The 20,234-nt window shown below is 39.3% G+C and overlaps 1 long non-coding RNA gene across 1 annotated transcript in view; it reads left to right on the plus strand.

Moving 5' to 3' along the window:
* LOC129393188 (uncharacterized) overlaps positions 1–20,234 on the plus strand; it is a 93,653-nt gene that overhangs the window by 30,059 nt on the left and 43,360 nt on the right. The window contains exon 3 of the long non-coding RNA XR_008619893.2: positions 13,880–14,037. This is a non-coding gene — a long non-coding RNA (uncharacterized LOC129393188). The remainder of the gene's footprint in view (positions 1–13,879; positions 14,038–20,234) is intronic.

The following is a 20,234-nucleotide window of genomic DNA, read 5'->3' on the forward strand; positions in this document are numbered from 1 at the left end:
GATCTAAACAAGTAAATTTATTTTATTATAAATTTATCCATGATTATACTTTTCTCATTAATTCTGTCAAAGAGCCATGAAATGCTGTGTACATTAGAATTTTTTTAATTGTCTGTAGTCTTCCTCACGGGCCTGTCTCATCCGAAAATGTAAAAGTGGTAAAAGAAATACACTTTTTAAATAATGGGCAGTAGCGACTCCCTAGTCACTCTAAATGAAACTGATAAGCTACTCAAATTAAATAACCAGCCCTGCTTATGCACTTAGCTCAGCAAATATGCTCAAATGTTGGCCACACATATGTTATCACTTTTGAGCTAATTACGTTTCTAGCAGCTTTAAGTCTTTTAAATCCAACAGATGAGGAAAGAAGAATATGAAGGAAGCTGCAGAAAGTGAATCACCCCAATAGTGGTAACAAGATACTGGGTATATCTTTGGTTAGAAAAGCACTTCCACGGCCTGGCGCGGTGGCTCACGCCTGTAATCCCAGCACTTTGGGAGGTTGAGGCGGGCAGATCATGAGGTGAAGAGATCAAGACCATCCTGGCCAACATAGTGAAACTCCGTCTCTACTAAAAATACAAAAATTAGCTGGGCGTGGTGGCGTGCACATTTAGTCTCAGCTACTCGGGAGGCTGAGGCAGGAGAGTCAATTGAACCCAGCAGGCGGAGGTTGCAGTGAGCTGAGATTGCACCACTGCACTCTAGCCTGACGACAGGTGAAACTCCGTCTCAAAAAAAAAAAAAAAGAGAAAGGAAGAAAGGAAGGAAGAAGGAAGAGAAAGAAAGAAAAAGAAAAGCACTTCCCTCTAAAATAGGCTGGTAAAACATTCACGTCCATTCAACAATCATTTGGGTAGTAACCAGCATTTCTTCATCATTGTCCCTTCTTCCCACTCTCTCACTCCAAGTGGGGCTAGAATTTTGCTCCCCTAAATTTTAAATGCTTCTTCAAAAGCTACTGCACAGGAGGAATACTTCAAAAAATTTAAGAAGTGTCTCTGACATTTTCCAAATTTTACAATTTTTGTAACAGTACGCAACTAAATCCATGGCCCAATTACTGGAAATTCTGTCTTCAGAGAGTCTCAATAATATTTCTCCGGATGAAGATGTACGAGTTTGGAATGTATGTGTATTTTTCTCTGGAAAAAGTCTATGAAAACTAATAAAGAGAGCATTAGTAATAGCAGTAGTCATAGTAAATCTCCACTGAAAGCTCACTATGGACAATCACTATTGAGAACACTTTATATATGACCTCATTGGATGCTCATAGCAACCCCGTGAAATGCTTTTTTTTTTGTAATCTATTTATGCTTCATGTTACTCAGCTCATCTATTTTTGGATATTAGCTCATTTTATAGTAAAAACATTTTATTTTATTTTATTTTATGTACAACTATAGAGAAACCAGTGCACAGATAGCTCCAACTTAAATTAGAAAATATTTTCTCTGTACAAAATAGTAAAAATGATAACATTTCCCAGGCTAGCCCAACAAGTTCATTTAAACCAAATAGTAGATGAATACATGATATATTTATAAATACAATTTGAATTCTGGGAGCCAGGAGAAATTTTAGTTTCATTTATTGAAACAGCCACATTTTTCTCTAAGTAACGTGAAGTGAAATTCCTATTAATCGGCTCATGTTTAATTATAACATCCTTTATCTCTTCTGTACTTTATATTGAACTGCTATACTTTGTTTAATATTTAGTGTGATATATGTAAATGTCTTCTGATAGTCAAATTTCTGAAATTCTCTGTCATTTACATACATTCTAGCTAAACATTGATCAAGTCTTTTACATAACAGTAAAAGTGAAGAAATGAGGGAAATACTGAATTTTAAAAAAACTGTGAGCAATGGGAGAAAATTTTTGCAATCTATCCACTGACAAAGGGCTAATGTCTAGAATCTACAAAGAACTTAAACAAATTTACAAGAAAAAACAACCCCATCAAAAAGTGGGCGATGGATAGGAACAGAAGCTTCTCCAAAGAAGACATTTATGCGGCCAAGAAACATATGAAAAAAAGCTCATCATCACTGGTCATTAGAGAAATGCAAATCAAAACCGCAATGAGATACCATCTCACACCAGTTAGAATGGCAATCGTTAAAAAGTCAGGAAACAACATGCTGGAGAGGGTGTGGAGAAATAGGAACGCTTTTACACTCTTGGTTGGAGTGTAAATTAGTTCAACCATTGTGGAAGACAGTGTGGTGATTCCTCAAGGATCTAGAACCAGAAATACCATTTGACCCAGCAATCCCATTGCTGGGTATATACCCAAAGGATTATAAATCATTCTACTATAAAGATCACGCACACATATGTTTATTGCGGCACTGTTCACAGTAGCAAAGACTTGAAATCAACTTAAATGCCCATCAGTGATAGACTGGATAAAGAAAATGTGGCACATATATACCATGGAATACTATGCAGCCATAAAAAAGGATGAGTTCATGTCCTTTGCAGGGACATGGATGAAGCTGGAAACTATCATTCTCAGCAAACTAACACAGGAACAGAAAACCAAACACCGCATGTTCTCACTCATAAGTGGGAACTGAACAATGAGAACACATGGACACAGGGAGGGGAACATCACACAACCACACACCAGGCCCTGTCAGGGGGTGGCGGGCTAGGGGAGGGATAGCATTAGGAGAAATGCCTAATGTAGCGACGGGTGATGGGTGCAGCAAACCACCATGGCATGTGTATACCTATGTAACAAACCTGCACATTCTGCACATGTATCCCAGAACTTAAAGTACAATAAAAAATTATACAAATAAGAAACAAACACACAAAAAACTGTTAGCAAGATTACATCCGCTTTTACAAGTTTTAAATGGATAAGTAGCTATCTGTGCCTTTTGTGATCATAGGCACCTCGCAATGAATGTTTTAAAAACTCATTTGTGAAATGTATTTTGTTTCTATTTCTTTTGGGCACTTTAAAGACGCTTCATACCTCTCGTCCAGTCCATCAAGCTGTATGCTTCAAGACAGGAATATTTAAAAGCTGCATTCTTTCAGCATTATATCTTCTGAGTTGAGAGATTAAGCTCAATTGACATCTTTAGGTCTGCTGACCTCCTATAGTAATAATGTAGAGATTAAGTAGCAAAGTTTAGAATTTGGCCTTTTCACCAAAAACTGCTTGGAATTCAGATGCTCAAATTTTATTCCCTTTGCCTCCCTTTAAATATTGAAAAGCAAGAAATGGTACCAGCTCCTCTTTGTACCATTGTACCATGTAAATGATGAGTTAATGGGTGCAGCAAACCAACATGGCACATGTACACCTACGTAGCAAACCTGCACATTGTGCACATGTACCCTAGAACTTAAAGTATAATAAAAAAATATTGAAAAGCAATATAAATTCATTTAAATCAGATAAAATATGTCTTTGGGAAATGAAAAATGCTCCCTGGAGGCTGTTCCCTCCTTCTAGAATGTGTACAATAGTATCCTGGGAGATCCTTATTCCTAAAATTCACTGGGCACCATTATAGGATTTCCCAAGTAATACATAAATTGTGCTAATTTGTATGCCATTAGTGGAGAGATGAAGACAAAGGAACACATGTTAATGGAAATAGGGCCCCAACAATTAAAGCATTTTGAGGTTAACAGCTGCTCCTATATAGCTGACTAGCTGTGGACATTTACATACTGGCAGGTTTTGGGAAAATGAGACTGGCTGCTGGCCAGCAGACTGGGCTCAGGGGCATGGACTCCGAGGGGTTGAGCTTATTCTTACAGCTCCCCTGAGTATCAGCCTACAGTTGCAAAGAACAAACAGGAGTTCTGGACCCCACAGTCAGATGACAACCCCCTTTTCCCTCCTGACCCATCAAAAGCTCTGGATACCCCCAAAGCAGTAAAATCACCTTGGGGTTGGGTCAGTTTTCTGCCCTAAGCCACAAGGAATTGATTTGGAAACACCACACAATAAGCAACAGAGATATAACGAATGTCTAGATTAGTTGTTTGATTCTAGTTCGCTTCCATTAAGAAACATTTGATGTTGAAGAAGAGGATAAAATAATAAAATAGCAATAGCAAAAACAACAATAAAAACAGAAATACACCATATTTTAGTTTTTAGTTCTTCAACATTACACTGTGAGAAAGAAAAGTCTATCCCATATGTCATTGACATGAACTTAATACAGCCTAAATGGTTACCTAAAAATATCTGGAATAAGTTAAATATAGAAATAAATACATATCTTAAATTTATTTACATACTGTGAATGAAGCTCCTTCCTCTCCAGAATCAAGACCAAGCTAAGCGAAGCTATTTTTAAGTGTATAATTGTATTTCCCAGATTTTATACATCTCAGTCATTTTCCTTTTTTTCACTCAGCAACCTGGTCAATCAATCAAACCCTGCAGATTTTATTTTATTTTATTTTATTTTATTTGAGACAGAGTCTTGCTTTGTCACCCAGGTTGGAATTCAGTGGCACGATCTCAGCTCACTGCAACCTCCGCCTCCTGGGCTCAAGTGATTCTCATGCCTCAGCCTCCCAAGTAGCTGGGACCACAGGCGTGCACCACCACACCTGGCTAATTTTTCATATTTTTTGTAGGAATGGGGTTTTGCCATGTTGCCCAGGCTGGTCTTAAACTCATGAGCTCAAGTGATTCTCCCACCTAGGCCTCCCAAAGTGTTTGAATTACAGGCATGAGCCACAGTGCCTGGCCTCTGCAGAAATACTTATTTCCGTATCTCAGATAATGAAATTGAGACAAGAAGAGGTTTGGAGACCTGCTCGATGTCAGGTGGGCAGTTACTGAAGGACTTGAGTCTGCAACCAGGTCTCCTAAAGTCAAGGTCAGATCCCCTTCCCACTCACCAAGCTGTTCCAGTATTTTTAAACTGCAGGTTATGCAAATTTAAGGTTATATTTCCATGAAATGAAAAAGTCACTGTAAAAACCTGAGCATCCATAATTATGGCTTGTCGAACCCTCAGCATTCTCATCTCCTAAATCAATCCAACTCATTCTCAACTTGACGTAGGAACAAATGAGGCTGCTTTTGGATTTCTCTTCCCATAGCCCGATCGGTGTTCACTGAAAACAGGATTGCATGTACATTGCTCAGATTTTCTCAGACAGACTTCAGTGATTTTTGTGTTCTTACTCAATCTCATATTTACAATCTACCCAGGCTTTTGTGATAAAGAATCCTCAAGGCCATTACTCCGAGCCTTCGCATGGGTCTTGTCTCCCTTCTTTATCAATGATTAATGACCTGCATGAGTTTGCCTTTGACTCCTCTTCTTTTTCAGTTTCTCATATTTTATAATGCACACTGCCTTGAGTAATAAAGGCTTATCCAAGGAAAAATTATTGGCTATTCATCTCCTGGCCTTCTATAAATCTTCTTTATCTTTACAGCTGCTTTCTTGTTTACCCCCAAATATGCGTTGTGCTCTGTTTCTAACAAATACCTCTCACTCCCACCTCGTCCCCACCCTGGCTTTTGATTTTGCCAACCAAATCCCACTTTGGCAATGATTGCTCATCTTGGATTTCTTGCAGATATTTCAGGATTGAATGCAGCACATGATAGAAAAGTTGTTTTGGCCAGGGAATCATCTACTATTTGTAGCATACAACTAAAATATAAGCATAGACGTGTTATTTCCTTGAAATGCTTTGTGTCAGAGATGCTAGTGGTTGGGAAGTTTGGGTGATATTCTAAGAGTGATACAATTTTGCAGTTCTAGCTCCTAAGCAGAAATCTGGGGAGTCTCTCCAGTGGACCAAACTAGTGGTCTGATTTCATGTCTACCACATTGTGCTAAAAGAAAATATAAGTACGTAGAAAAATAAGGATATAAATACACAGAGCAACAGCTAAATGATAAAATTACAGGTCCTTATGCCATCCCATGGTAAACTTTCTTGGCCATTACTTACAGTGAAAGGAAAATAAAACTTGGGACCCCAATTCAGTGTGCCAAAAGGAAAAAATTAAGTCAAAAGCTGAATCATGCAAAACACTGCCTTTCCTTTTGTTGCTAATCAGGCAACTGCAGATGAAAGGTTAAAGGCTGGGTGCAGTGGCTTACACCTGTAATCCCAGCACTTTGGGAGGCCGAGAAGGCAGGATCACTTGAGCTCAGGAGTTCAAGACCAGCCTGGGCAACATGGCAAAACCCTGTCTCTACAAAAAATACAAAAATTAGCTGGGGGTGGTGGCACATGCCTGTGGTTCCAGCTATTCAGGAAGACCAGGAGGTTGAGTCCAGGAGGTTGAGGCTGCAGTGAGTCATGATCATGCCACTGCAATACAGCCTGGGCAACAGAGCAAGACCCTGTTTCAAAAAAAAATAGGTTAAATATCTCCACAGGTAGCTACTCTATGCTCCCCTTATATTATCTAAAGTGTCCATTCTGAGCCACAGATGAAAGTGTAATTGATTCTTCCCCTCCCTGCTTGTTTTCTCCTGTTACATGTGAATGACTATAGCCATCCTCTTTCTCCTCCAGCCCACTTTTCCCCTTTCAATATTGATGCCCTCAAACTCTTCTTCGGAGAAAAACACAGATCACAGACTGTTTCTGTGATTCCCTATTATTTTCTTCCAGAGATGTCCTTAACCTTGGCAAAATAAACTTCAAAATTGATTGAGACCTGTCTCAGATACATTTTGGTTTACATTACCCTAGTACGGAGGCCATGAAGGCTGTTCCATTAGTAGTATTTCTGTTGGCTGAATAGAGCTGAACCCTCAAGGTTTGCTACATCTACCTCTTGTTAATTTGTTTCAGTTTGATCTGCTTACCTCTAGCCAGGTACTTGCTAAGGCAGTGTTACTCCATGTGTGCTCCCTACAAGGTAGGATTAGAAACTGAAAATAAGCATTTAGAAACTTTAAAGCAATTGATGGCCTGCAGGAAACACTGCCCTAAAATGTGGCATCTTTGCATGCTGAGTATTTTAAGCTGAAAGAAATTGAAAAAACCATAGAAGCAGAAAGTTCTCTCTCACCTTCTCTCTTGAAGACACTCATGTGACACGTGTCCTGCCCTATACCCCGATGAAAGGAATGTTACATAGAAAAGCCCAGAAAAATCTGAAAAAACAGACTTTGCTAAGTTACCACCAGTTTACTGCCATTAGGTCATATCTCCTTTTCATCTAATCATACTTCTGCATGACTGATCCTTGTTCATCAAATTTAACTATAAAAATAGTTTTCCCTGGGTCCTTGGGTCTTCGTCTTGAAGGCTCTCATATTACATAAAACTTGTGGTAAATGAATTTGGTTATGCTTTTCTCCTTTAGTCTGTCTTTTGTTACAGGGATTTTGGCCATGAAACTTGCAGTGGTTGAGGAAAAGGTATTACTTTTTCTTTCTCCTATACAACTTTATGTCTATTGAATCATATTTATATTTTTGCTCGGTCTCTCAGACTGGAGTGCACTGGCGCAATCATGGCTCACTGCAGCCTTAATCTTCTAGGCTCAAGAGATCCTCTTTCCTCAACCTCCCAAGTGGCTGAGATTACAAGCACACATCACCATGCCCAACTAGACTCTAATAATTTTTTTAAATGGTATTTTATTGTGTATGCCTTTGATTTTTTAAAAATGCTTTTTCTAGTAATTCATGATTTATTCTAATTTGTAAAATATTAGCCAATGATGGAATCAAATTTTGTTGTTAGTTATTCTTCAGGTGGTTTGAGAAGCACAGTTCTGACCAACCATTAGCAGTGTCCTAGTGCGCCCCGGCAAATCAGCAAATTTGACACAGAATGATAATGCTTCATGTTGGAAACTGTACCCCAAATCCCGGCCTTTTCTATATTTTGGATACGTGGTAACATGTATTCACAAAGCATTTGCGGAGGTGTGGAGCCAACAGAGAAAGTGGCTGGTGGTGACTGTAGCATTAAACACTGCTTTGAAACAACAGATGTGAACAGTGACTTCACTTGGTCCACTGGAGTAAGTTTCTCTTGATGTAGTGACCGTAGAAATGCTCTTCTGGGACATACAACAAAAAAGAACATACACAAACGGAAACTAAATAGGTTTCCCAGAAAGGAAATAAGGACAATAGCCTGGAAAACTGTTAAGTAAATATGATGAGTGACATGAGTATGTTTAGTGCCTTGATTTATAATATTGGTTCCTTACACATGCTTGATAAAATTAGTTTAACTGGGGCACAAAAGCCAATTCCTTCACCAGAGTTTTATCATATAACATCGTTATAAAGGACATGCTGTCACCGAGAAGGAACAATATGTCCAATTGAAATATATTTCTCAATAATTCAAAAAATACCCCTTATTTGGGAGAATTTGTTTCTCAAACAGAAAATCAAATGTGCCTTTGCAGAAACTCATTCTCTTTCCTTCTAATGACATGGAATCATTCTACCTTTATCTTGTCACGTTTCTCTTCCCTGGGTTTCCAAGAAGCCAGTTTTTAAATGTTTGTTGTTTTTTCTGCTCACAAAGTAGAAATAATTTTGCTCCTAGTGGAAAGTCCCAATGTAAGTAAGACATTACATATGCAGCAATTGACATTTCTATTGATAGACTAGAAATTCTTATTAGGAAATGCCTTTTTTAAAAAAAAAATCCCTCCATGTCAGGGTTCTACAAGCCCTTATTTCTATGTTGGGTATAAAGAGTTTTCCTGGGCATCCTTTCTTAAAGCAACAGCTTTTCATAGTATCAGTAAAGATTTATGTCAGATAGCAAATCAGCAAGTACTACATCGGTGTGAAAATAATTGTGGTTTTTGTCTTTTTTTTTTTTTTTTTTTTTTTGAGACCCAGTCTCACTCTGTCACCAGGCTGGAGTGCAGTGGTGGGATCTCGGCTCATTGCAACCTCTGCTTCCTGCATTCAAGCAATTCTCCTGTCTCAGCCTCCTGAGTAGCTGGGATTACAGGTGTGTGCCACCATGCCCAGCTAATGTTTGTATTTTTAGTAGAGACAGGGTTTCACCATGTTGGCCAGTCTGGTCTCGAACCTGACCTCAGGTGATCCACCTGCCTCAGCCTCCCAAAGTGCTGGGATTACAGGCATGAGCCACCGCACCCAGTGCATTTCTTTTTTAAAGTAATAGCAAAAACCGCAGTTATTTTTGCACCAAACTAATACCTTGTGATTTCCTTATGGCCTGAAAAATGCTGTGTTTTGACCATTAATCAAATTGAAGGGAACTTTTTCCAAATAAGGATGGCAATTTGATGCATCTTTCTTATGGTTATTGGAATAATGAAAAAGAAGAAATGCAAGAAATCATTTTGTAAACAAAGTAAGCTATTCCAGGAGGCTTCATCGTCCTGTGAGAGGCTGTTTCCTGGTCTCCAGTTCCCTGAGGTGATGAGGAATGAGGGGTACTGGCCTGGGCAGAAACCAGGAGTATGATGCTCATGGATCCCTCATGGAAGAGACCCAAGGCACCTCATGCTGCTGTGATGGCAGGCTCTGCTCTCCGCTTGTCAGGCCTCCAACAACCGCACCTGGGTGGAGGAAGGTGGCCAAATCACTTTTGAGACCTTCAGGATAAGTGTGAGATTTACACTAAGACGTAAGTTCAATGAGGATAAGGACTTGATCTTATTCACCAATGAATCCCAGTGCCTGGAAGAGAAACTGCCACAGAGTAGATGCTAAAATATGTAGTGATGGGAGGAAGGAAGGAGGGAAGGAAGGAAGGAACGAAAGAAGGAAGGAAGGAAAGAAGGAAGGAAGGAGGGGAGGGAGGGAGGAAAGGAGGGAAAAGGGAGGAAAAAAGGGAGAGAGGAAGAAAGGGAGAGTGGGAAGGAGGGAGGATGGAAGGAAGGAAGGAAGGTGTATTAGTCTGTTCTCAGGCTGCTAATAAATACATACCCTAGACTGGGTAATGTATAAAGGAAAGAGGTCTAATGGACTCACAGTTCCACATGGCTGGGGAGGCCTCACAATTATGACAGAAAGCAAAGGAAAAGCAAAGGCATGTCTTACATGGCAGCAGGCAAGGGAGCTTGTGTAGGGGAACTCCCATTTATAAAACCATCAGATCTCATGAGACGTAGTCACTATCATGAGAATAGCACAGGAAAGACCCACCCTATGATTCAATTATCTCCACCTGTTCCCACCATTGACATATGGGGATTATTGTAATTTGAGGTGAGATTTGGGTGGGGACACAGCCAAACCATGTCACAGGGGAAAGGGGGAAGAAAGACAGGGAGAGGAAAAGAGAAATCTATTGGTGGATTCAGATTTCCTGCACTGATGAGTGTAATTATAACTATTGCTTGAATAACATTTGCTGACGCAAACACTGTATATAAAGAGAAGCAAAGAAGAGAGGATATTTATCACTACTGTGCAGAGTGTTTTTGTTTCGGATTGGGAGTGTGAGGACTTAAATTCTAGGGATGCTCTGAAGTGAAGGTCACGCTGAGTGGACATCAGGCACAGGTTTCCTCTCCTCTTTTTACTCAGGGAAGACACATGCTGTAGCTAAGAGCTGGATGCCTGCAGACACACAACCACATAGCCCTGCCCTGAAGGACTGCACCATCTAAAAAGAGATCAAAGGCTCGTACCTAAGTAAATGCAACACTGGTATAAAGGGATAAGAGACTTTAGAGGGGCTCCTTGGAAAAGACTGGTCTGTGATTGATTAAGTGATGGAACACGGACAGTTGTCCAAAAAGGGGCCATGTGAGCCAGGCCTGGTAAGACGACAGTGTGTGGAGTTTAGATACCACATCTTGGCCCTTTCAGAGACAATTAGATTGTCAGACAGACTGACGTCATTCTTCTCCCATCTAGGTGAAGGACTGGAGCCACGGGGTAGTCAGGGAGGAAAAGAAACTGCTTCCAAACTCCTCCCTGCTAGAGTTTCTCTATGTTCCCCAGCACAGCCAGAAATGATCATCAGATTCTTGTATCTGAAGACAGCCTTTATTGACATTTTACCTCTTCCAAACAAATAAACCCCAAACCTCACCATCTCTCTCAGTCTCTCATGAAGAGTAGACATCAAAGGCTGGGATGGGAAGAGGCAGAGGGGGGAATTTGATCCATTCATCCCAGCCACTATCTTGTGAGATCAAATCTATTGTTTCCTTACACCCTGAAAAATTATGTGTTTTAGTCACTTACCAGATTGACAGGGGCTTTATTCAAATAGGAGTGGCAGTTTGATGCATGGTTCTAAGGGTTATTGGGATAATAAAAAGAGAAGATGCAAGAAATTGCTTTGTAAAACAAAGCAAATTTTTCACCAGGAAAGATCAGTTGCAAGTTCTGGTATCTTCATGACCCCTTGTATTTCACACTGTTCTAGTTTAAAGATATGTTGAGTTTGTGTCTTAGCAGACTCTTAAGATTTTAAACCTCAAGCACACGATGTAGGGAGGCCATAAATGGGGGAATGGAAAGTGGGTTTTGCTTCTGAGAAGGATAATGTGATGAGTCACTATTTAAATGAATCCATGGAGCTTTGTAAAGTCTTAAAAAGGACCATTTAATTGCATAATACTGATTCCTTCACTTTATAGTGTCTGGGAGAAATAGTCTCTGTGAAGTGGTGGGAGGTAAATGTTATCACATGATACTGGAGGAAGAACAATAGCTCAAGATGTGAGGAGGAAATTGGTGTATTGGATGCTGAAATAAATTACAGCCATCAGGAGCTCTTTGCTTTGCCTGCGAATGATCTGTCAAGCAGGAAGGAGCTGAAAGTGCATTTGTGAGAATAGTGGGTGGATTCTTTTCTCTTTTAGGAAAATATCTTGACCAAAAAAAATGGCCTGAATGCAAAATCCATAGGAATGGATTATCTGAAGCCTCTTTCTTCTTTTTATCTTTTTTCCTACTGGAAATTGTTTTCTCAATTCTTTGAAGACTTGCTCAGGAAAATTAAATATAGTGTGAGCTGAAGGCTATGATTTTTCAACTAGAGTGATTTTGCACCATCATCACTCCCAGGAGACATCTGGCAATGTCTAGAAACATTTTTGGTTGTCACCATTGAGAGGATGCTATAAGCATCTAAGGGGTAGATATCAAGATGCCGTTAAGCAACCTACAATGTGCAGGACTGTCCTTGTCCCCACAACAAAGAATTATACAACCCCAAATGTCAGTAGTGGGGAGGTTGAAAAATCCTGGTTTAAGGTAAATCCTGGCTTTTGTTTTCTAAATTGTCCAGGTGAGTCATATTTGTAATGACTTTCAAGACCAAAATGGAAACCTCAACATGTGGGTAATCAAAACCTGCCACGTCTATTTCTTGAAAATTGATGAAAAATATAGTCACTCCTCTAAATCAAGTCACATGTTACTGCTATTTGTCTCATGTAATTTTCTGAGAAACTATGCAATTACATTTAAGCAAAATTACAATAATGTATCCTGCAGTAAGTTACCACTCCCCCTGAAAGGCAACATAAAGCAACACAGCAAAACACATCAAAAGCATCACATCCATATACCGGGATTATTTATGACAATCTTCTATGTATATGAGGTCTCAGTGAAATAAACATTTATCAGGATCCTGTGAATACTAATAACTACACAGAAACACTGTCAGAGTCTCCGAGAAAATTGCTTCAATTCACATAAGATTCTTTGTCAAGATAAATAAGAATAGCTACCACTGTTGAAGAGTTTGCTTTTTTTTTTTACTAGTTTATCTCCTCAATGTTTCATGTGATTAGTTTTATCAAATACAGTAGTTCCCCCTATAGATAGTACTGTTAATCGAGAAAAATGATGAGACAAGCCTCAATCATTTTAGGAGGTTTTTTTGCCAAGGTTAAGTCCATGCGCCTGTGACACAGCCTAAGGAGGTCCTGATGACATGTGCCCAAGGTGGTCGGGGCACAGCTTGGTTTTATACATTTTAGGGAGACATGAGACATCAATCAATATGTGTAAGAAGTACATTGGTTCCTTCCAGAAAGGCGGGGACAACGTGAAGCAGGGAGAGGGCTTTCAGGTCACAGACAGGTGAGAGACAAGTGGTTGCATTCTTTTGAGTTTTGGATAAGCCTTTTCAAAGGAGGCAATCAGAATATGCATCTATCTGAGTGAGCAGAGGGACAACTTTGAATAAAATGGGAAGCAGATTTGCCCTGAGCAGCTCCCAGCTTGAATTTTCCCTTTAGCTCAGTGATTTTGAGGGCCCACGATAATTTCCTTTCACAGTATCTAACCCTGAATACGCTGTTTTTTTCAATCTGATAACCAAGACGGCTCCTAAGTGACTAAAGCACATACAGGATTCTCTGGACAAAGGGATGCTTCGCAGTTCAGGCAGGATGGAGCAGGACAACAGGAGATTTCATCACACTACTCAGAATGGCACGCAACTTAAACTTATGAATTGTTTATTTTCTGAAATATTTTTGGACCTCGGTTCACTACAGGTAACAAAAACCCCAGAAAGCAACACTGCAGGTTAAGGGGGACTTCTGTACTTACTAGAAAATGCAAAGTTGGCATTAGTATCCTTATTTTAGGCGGGTGTTGTCTCAGGCCTAGAGCAGTAAAGGAGCTCAGCTAATTGAGTAACTTCTGCTGGTGTTTTCTATCCCACATTCATCCGCTTTTGGGTCTGACAGGTACTAAGTCAAAGACAGAGAGGCCTTTTGGAAATGAATCCAGAGCGGACAAACAGGTTCATCTCGGTAGAGTAGATGCACACCCCTGCACAGTAAAGTACTATTTCTCTCACCATCGTCAACCTGTGTGATGAGAAGTCTCCTTCCCCTATCCCCAGATAGAAGAAGCTGGACTGAATGGAGCTAAGTGGCCACAGCCCATAACCACAATTACTCTACCTCCTTCCCTGCAGAGAACAAAGAGAGGTGGATCCCAGGAGGCAGCCAGGGGATGCAAGGAGCCAACATGCCATCAGAGAGGGGTGAAGAGATAAGGTCCCAAGGAAAGCTATTGGAAAGGTTTCTACCAAAAGGGAGATCAAGGACCACAGAGCACATCCTGAAAGACAAGGTAGGAATCACAAACTCAAATGCTGTCAGGTGTCTGCCTTGCGGAGGCAGTAGAGTGATTGGGGTCAGGGACTCTGGCCACAACTGCTTGCATTCACTTCCCAGATTTACCACTGAGCAGCTGTGTAAACTGGGGCAAGATCACGGACTTCTCCATGCTCACTTCGCGGTATTCGCTTTCTGAGGTTGCTTTTATTTCATTTGCTTCCTTTTTATGCTGAGATTAACCTTAAAAGTCACCCAACATTTGATAGAAACAATAATTAATGTTAGTTGATTTAACTAAACGGTTGGATGTTTATTCCATACCACAACACGGTTTTGTTTTTGTTTTTTTTTTTTTGAGAGACGGAGTCTTGCTCTGTCGCCCAGGCTGGAGTGCAGTGGCACAATCTCGGCTCACTGCACCCTCCAGCTCCCAGGTTCAAGAGAGTCCCCTGCCTCAGCCTCCTGAGTAGCTGGGACTATAGGCACCTGCCACTGTGCCTGGCTAATTTTTTGTTGTTTTAGTAGAGACGGGGTTTCACTATGTTGGCCAGGATGGTCTCGATCTCCCAACCTTATGATCTGCCCACCTCGGCCTCACAGAGTGCTGAGATTACAGGTGTGAGCCACCATGCCTGGCACACAAAACGCTTTTAACAAGAATAAATTACTCGTTCCTGCTATGGGAAATGGTATTGCAGGAGAGGGGGATAAGGAACAGAGAAATGGGGGAGGGAAAGTAACAGATACTAAAAATGATGAGGAGAAAAGAGATATAATTAGAGGGAAAATGATGAGAAGAAATAGTAAAATGAGTGTCAAATATGGACAGAAGGATACAATGGTTAGTGATGAAAGACATTATATTTATGCATCTTAGTGATGGGTAAAATGAACCTTATTATGATTACAGTCTTTATAACTTAAACAACAATTTGTAAGCTATAAATGTTTATAATGAGTATAATTTCTTCAATTTATATTAATAGAATAAAGACATGATGTTAGCCATTCAGAGATCCTTTGCAGATTAACAAATGGATAATTAATTTTTTATGGGAACATAACTGATTCAAAAATAAATCGTTTTATTAATCTTCCAAGTCAGATAAAATTAAGTTTTATATAAACCTAAAACATAATTCTGTCTACAGCTGCACTGCTGTCTGGATTTGAAATATAACAGCAGAGTGACTATTCTAGATTAAAAGAAAGTAAAGAAAAATAACAACTGGCCAGGCCCAGTGGCTCACACCTGTAGTCCCAGAATTTTGGGAAACCAAGATGGGGCAGATCATCTGAGCCCAGGAGTTCGAGACCAGTCTAGCCAACATGGCAAAACTCTGTCTCTACTAAAAATAAAAAATTAGTCAGGCACATGGCTGAGGCATGAGAATTGTTTGAACCTGGGAGGAAGAGGTTGCAGTGAGCCGAGATAGCACCACCGCATTCCAGCCTGGGTGACAGAGTGAGATCCTGTCTCAAAAAATAAAGAAAGAAAAGAAAAGAAAAATAACAACTAACTGCAATAGCTGATCTTGATTAGATCCTGATTGGAAAAAAAATAATTATAAAGTATATTATTGGGACAATTGTATAAATTTGACTTGGGACTGTGTATTAAATAAAATTATCAGGTATTATTGTATCAATGTGACTAAATGTTTTATCATAATGTTATTGTGGTTCTATTTGAGAATAAGCTTGGTTTGGGTAGATACATTCTAAAACATTTAAAAGTAGTGTCATGAAGTGTACAACTCATGTGCTTCTTTGAAATGGTTCAGCAAAAACAAAACAACAGTGACACACATACCCACAGAGGGTATGTTAGTAACTGGTAAATCTAGGTTAGGGATAGATGGATGTTTGTTGTAATAGCCTTTCAACTTTTCTAGAGGTTTTTTTTTTTACATTTTCATGATAAAACGTTGGGAAATATTCTATTTTAACACATTTATGAAGTCAGAAAACCAGATGGAAGGTGGCTGAGATTACCAAGGAAGTCATAGTATGAGTAATGTAGCTGCTGTAGATTCAGAACATCTAATTCTCCAGTCCCACAAAAGAGAGATATAGGCAATTGATCCATCATCTTACTAGTGAGCCAGTTAGACGACTCTCTTAGAGTCTAGCTCATATAGTTTCATAAAATAACCAGACTCCTCTAAGGGAAAATAGAAGTAGAAATCATGGGAACTTTTTTCTTTTCTGAATAGATCAATTTTATGAAATGAAGAAAATCAGCATATTAAAAAGAGGTGGTCTGTGTTACATAAATGATACAAATGTCCTTAAAATCAAGAAGGAAGCTAATATAGGGAAACATGCAAATATAGGACTACTGGCTTTCAGTTCAGAATACCAGCAGAGACTTCTCCCAATTTCCCATGAAAAGCACTATGTCAACAGCCAAATAATCACAAAACCCAATTATATCATTTAAAACTAAAACTAATAACACACTTGGAGATATTCCCATTAAATGCAAATTATGGAGGATAAAAGATAAATGTGTTCCTTAACATCATGCATTCTGCCTTCAGAAGCAGAATATAACAGACAGCATTAAAGAAGGCAAGTCTTAAATTAATTCCCTGTTAGCTCCAACATAGGGATAGAAGGATGTACAGTTGGCATAGCAATCCTCAACGATACAGGGATTGTTTTTAACTAGGTGTTTTTAAAGCTGCACCTTTCTCCTTCACTATAACCTCTTCAATTCCTTTTATTAACTTCTTAGTGGAAAGCATAGTATGCTATGAAATGCACAGTAACCAACAAAGAAACATTGCTGATGAGCCAGAGACAGCAGGGCCTCTGGCAGTGGGGTTACTTATGGGGAAAGGCTTTCAGAGCCCATACCTAAGCCAAGAAAAAAAATATAGCCTGTATCTTACTCTAGTCGTGTTAGAGTATAATGGGCAAAGCAGAATCTCCTTGGAGAAGTTTAGCAAGTATTGAAGGAATGTTTGCTAATCACATAAGCTTGTGTATCAGATCTCCAGCTAAAAACAGGAACCAGTCAACACTCATATATATAAAAAGAGATGTTTAGAACACTCTTCTCCTTTCTGTTGTCCCCCTTTGGCAAATCCTCAGCTAATATACATCATGAATTATGATTATGAAGAAGACTCAGAGACAAAGCACTTCTCTATAATAGTTCTACAGAAAACTTTAGAAGTCAGATCTTGCTCTCCTCAAAAAGTTTTCAGAAGAGGAAACATGAACAAGAAACTGGAAGACAGAGTGGCTAAAACCAAAGTGGAGGTAAAAAGAGAGCAGTCTGAAGTTTAAAAAATAAACGAGGCCAGGCATGGTGGTCACGCCTGTAATCCCAGCACTTTGGGAGGCCGAGGCGGGCGGATCACGTGAGGTCAGGAGTTCGAGACCAGCCATGGACAACATGACAAAACCCCTCTCTACTAAAAATACAAAAAAATTAGCCAGGTGTGGTGGCACAAGCCTGTAATCCCAGCAACTGGAAAGGCTGAGGCACCAGAATCTCTTGAACCTGGGAGGCAGAGGTTGCAGTGAGCCAGGATCCCACCACTGCACTCCAGCCTGGGCAGCAGAGTAGGTTCCCATCTCAAAAATAAGTAAATAAATAAATATTAAAATAAAAATAAATGAAAAAAATAGGTTAGGGAATAGAATTTTACATTTGGATTTTAATACTATTATTGTTGTTGTTGTTGTTGTTGTTATGAGGCAGGGTCTTGCTCTGTCGTCCAGGCTGGAGTGCAGTGGTGCAATCTCGGCTCACTGCAGCCTCAACCTCCTGGGCCCAGGAGACCTCCCTGCCTCCACCTCCTAAAGGGCTGGGATTACAGGCATGAGTCACTGCACCTGGCCACATTTAAATTTTAAAACAGAACATTTATTTTATTTTTTTTAAGTATATTGCCATTTTTATTTTTTAAGTGTTTTATGTTACATTTTCTTTTTTTTTATTATAATTTAAGTTCTAGGGTACATGTGCACAATGTGCAGGTTTGTAACATGTATACATGTGCCACGTTGGTGTGCTGCACCCGTTAACTCGTCATTTACATTAGGTATATCTCCTAATGCTATCCCTCCCCCCTCCCCCCACCCCATGACAGCCCTGGTGTGTGATGTTCCCCACCCTGTGTCCAAGTGTTCTCATTGTTCAATTCCCACCTATGAGTGAGAACATGCGGTGTTTGGTTTCCTGTACTTGCGATCGTTTGCTGAGAATGATGGTTTCCAGCTTCATCCATGTCCCTACAAAAGACATTATGTCATCCTTTCTTATGGCTGCATAGTATTCCATGGTGTATATGTGCCACATTTTCTTAATCCAGTCTATCATTGATGGACATTTGGGTTGGTTCCAAGTCTTTGCTATTGTGAATAGTGCCGCAATAAACATACATGTGCATATGTCTTTATAGCAGCATGATTTATAATCCTTTGGGTATATACCCAGTAATGGGATGGCTGGGTCAAATGGTATTTCTGGTTCTAGATCCTTGAGGAATCGCCACCCTGTCTTGCCCAATGTTTGAACTAGTTTACAGTCTCACCAACAGTGTAAAAGGGAAAACAGAACATTTAAACAGGAATTTTCATCAATAATACAGCACAAACTTTGACAGTTTGTTCAAAAGGGACAGGAAAAAGACAAGAGTGAAAATGAACAGAAAGAATATAATAGCTATGTAGTGCAAAGATATAGATTCAAACTAATAATATTCTTGGCTGCATAAATGCTTCAGAACTGAGGGAAAATATCAATATATAGATTCAGGAAGAATCATTATAATGGAACTGCTAAACACCAAAGACAGAGAAAGATCATAAAGGGATCACGGACTAAAAACATCAACTTCAAGGTAATACAAAAATTAGATTGATAGCTGACTTCTCCAAAGCAACACTGGATAGCAGAATTCAGCAAATAAAAATTATCCTCAAATTACTTACCACACCAAACCAAAGCAAACAGAAAACAATTAATCAAGAATTGTATTCTCCATAAAAATATCTTTTTAACAACAAAGTTAAAATAAAAATATTTTTAAGATAAATAGAAACAGGCCGGCTGCGGTGGGTCATGCCTGTAATCCCAGCACTTTGGGAGGCCAAGGTGGGTGGATCACGAGGTTAGGAGTTCGAGACCAGCCTGACCAACATGGTGAAACCTGGTCTCTACTAAAAATGCAGAAAAATTAGTCAGGTGTGGTGGCATGTGCCTGTAATCCCAGCTACTTGGGAGGCTGAGGCAGAGGAATTGCTTGAACCAGGGAGGTGGAGGTTGCAGTGAGTTGAGATCGTGCCTCTGCACTTCAGCCTGGGAGACAGAGTGTGACTCTGTCTCAGAAAAAAAAAAAAAAAAGATAAATGGAAACAGAGTTTCCAAACTACATATAACCCAAATAATTTAAATAGGATATATTTTGAGGTATGTATGTAGATAAATCTAAACAAACACTGGAATGATAAAACAACAATAATAACTTAATCTGTGAGGTTACAGATAATTAAAACAAGATAGAGATAAGATACAGAACAACCACAAATATTAACTGGGAGGAATATGGTTGAAGTTATAGCATTCCAAGAGCACTTACGTTGTATGAGAAGAGATACTGAATACATCAGTCTTTGGTAAATACGAAGGCTAAAATTCCAAGGGTAGTCACTCAAAGAATATAGCTCTTTCAAACCAGTGTGAAGAAAAGAAAATGAAATAAGGAAAACAAAAAGCAAATAAACAAAAGAAATGATAAAATTGTATTTCAAGATGTTAAGGAAGACTTAAGTAAGTGAAGAGATAAATGATACCTAGGGCTTCGTTTCACGCACTATTCTATATCTAATACACACAGTACTTGGCCTCTAGAAGATGCTGAATAAATGTTTGTGGAAGGGAATATGAATAAATGAATTGATGATCTAATACATATAGGACAAAGTATTATACAGATATCAATTGGAGGTGATTTTGTATACGAAATAGGAGCTATAAGTTCAAAACTTCCTATTATAATTCAATTAAAAATAAACAAGAACTGTAACATAAGCATTTTTAAAACGATGCAGAATTGAAACTTTTTTCTTGACAATGGCATGTTAGGTGTTTTCTAATTTTTACCTTTTACATACCATGCTGCAACTTTCTTTCTTGTACATTTAACAATGCACACTTCTCTTAGTATATCTTGTAGAGTATGTGCTTGTTCT

The sequence above is a fragment of the Pan paniscus genome, chromosome 8 (assembly GCF_029289425.2).
Source record: "Pan paniscus chromosome 8, NHGRI_mPanPan1-v2.0_pri, whole genome shotgun sequence".
NCBI lineage: Eukaryota > Metazoa > Chordata > Mammalia > Primates > Hominidae > Pan > Pan paniscus.